The sequence below is a fragment of the Orcinus orca genome, chromosome 16, assembly GCF_937001465.1.
Source record: "Orcinus orca chromosome 16, mOrcOrc1.1, whole genome shotgun sequence".
NCBI classification, from domain to species: domain Eukaryota; kingdom Metazoa; phylum Chordata; class Mammalia; order Artiodactyla; family Delphinidae; genus Orcinus; species Orcinus orca.
The window spans coordinates 33,189,614-33,191,260 of record NC_064574.1 but is presented as its reverse complement, the minus strand read 5'-3'; the positions used below and the strand labels follow the sequence as shown (position 1 = coordinate 33,191,260).

Sequence of the window (1,647 nt, the reverse complement as noted above, 5' to 3'; positions counted from 1 at the left end):
AGTAAAGGGGCATCCAAAAGGCCCCACTGAATCTATAGCCCAAGGAGAGGTTGAAGAAAGGCCAGAGCAGCACGAAGGAAAGCAGTTGCTTCAAGGGAAATAGTTGAGTCACTGAAAAGTGAACTTGAATTACCCCCACTCCTGAATTCACCCAAAACGCCATGAAATGGGTAGACAATATTTCTTCAAAGCTAGAGCAATGGTTTGTTTGCATAATAAGTAAGTGTTTTATTGTGATACTCTGGACACTGTTTTAACAGTGGGAATGTAGAGCAGGAAAGAAAACAAGAAGAGTATGTAAGAGACAGAGTGTCATACACACAAGTTCCTACCCCCTGCTCTAAGTAAACCCACACATGGGTGTTCTTGGATGCTGCTACCTCTTGATTTGAGGTAAAAGGGCACAAAGAGGGACTTCCCTGGTGGTCTAGTGGTTAAGACTCTGTGCTCCTAATGCAGGGGGCCTGGGTTCAATCCCTGGTCAGGGAACTAGATCCCGCATGCTGCAACTAAGAGCCCGCATGCCACAGCTAAAGATCCTGCATGTGGCAATGAAGATCCCACATGCCACAACTAAGACCCAGCTCAGCCAAATAAGTAAATAAATAAATTTTAAAAGGGCACAAAGAGGCAATGAAAGCCTCAGAGAAGGCATTGCAATGCCAAGTCCGTCAATGGCCCCCAAGCCTCTCGTTTCCATACTCTCTTTTCCATTTCTCCCGGGCCCTGTAGACGAAAGGGAGACACCAAGAGAACTTTCTAGATGAAAGGGAGACACCAAGAGAACTTTGGGAGGTGAGGAAGAAGTAACTTGGGGACCACGCTCTGTCTCCTTGTCATTCTGCTCTAGAGTAAACATCCAGATGACCCAGCTTCCATCATCTTTCTGTCTCAGTACCTGCTAACATCCCACCATACCAGTTCTAAAAGTGAAGTGGTAATCTGTACAAAATGTGCTATTACAAAGCGCTAATGAATGCTGGGAGGCTCCAAACCAAGCCAACATTACTCCTGGAGGCATTTCAGAGCAACCTGTCCCTAGAGACCTCCAAGGGGAGAGAATCCATGAGTACAATGTCACACACAGCGAGAGGTTCCCCAGGGACCCACTTCAGTTAGGGATCTTCTCAGGATCTCTCAGCTCATACCTGTGAGTTATGGCCCACTTGGTGGGCCAGCTCTGCTCTTGCTCCACACGGAAACAATAACTCCCATAATTATATTCTTGGGGTGAGGGTGGGACTGCTGAAGTGGACATTTCTGTGAACACTGCAAAGTGGGTGGTGGGAAGCCTTTCCAGAACTCCTGGGAGGAGGGTGCAGGCCTTTTAAAATCTCTGTCCCCTGAAGGCATTTGATCCAACTTCAGTGAGTTAAGGAGGTTTTTGTCTCAGGGTGTCACTTGACTACCTCTGCTGATTTCAACTGTCCACAGCGAATACACTTTACCCTGTGCCTATGGGCTCAGCCTTGCCTGAATCTTAGGATCCCTCTTAGCCTCTGTTAGGAGAGATTCACAGAGTTTAGCATCAGGCCACGTTTCTATGTGGTTGGGTTCAATCTGGAGTCTGACTTTTTATGACTAGTCTTATTTCTGATTCGTCTTTGACCTGTCCTCAGCCAGCTCTACTGTAGCCCAAAATTATAT

General features: G+C 46.9%; 1 non-coding gene across 1 annotated transcript; it reads left to right on the top strand.

Annotated features, from left to right (window-relative positions):
- The first annotated feature begins 416 nt into the window (after positions 1–416).
- On the top strand, positions 417–489 carry TRNAR-CCU (transfer RNA arginine (anticodon CCU)). Its single transcript has one exon. It is a non-coding gene; the product is annotated as a tRNA-Arg (tRNA).
- Positions 490–1,647: the final 1,158 nt, after the last annotated feature.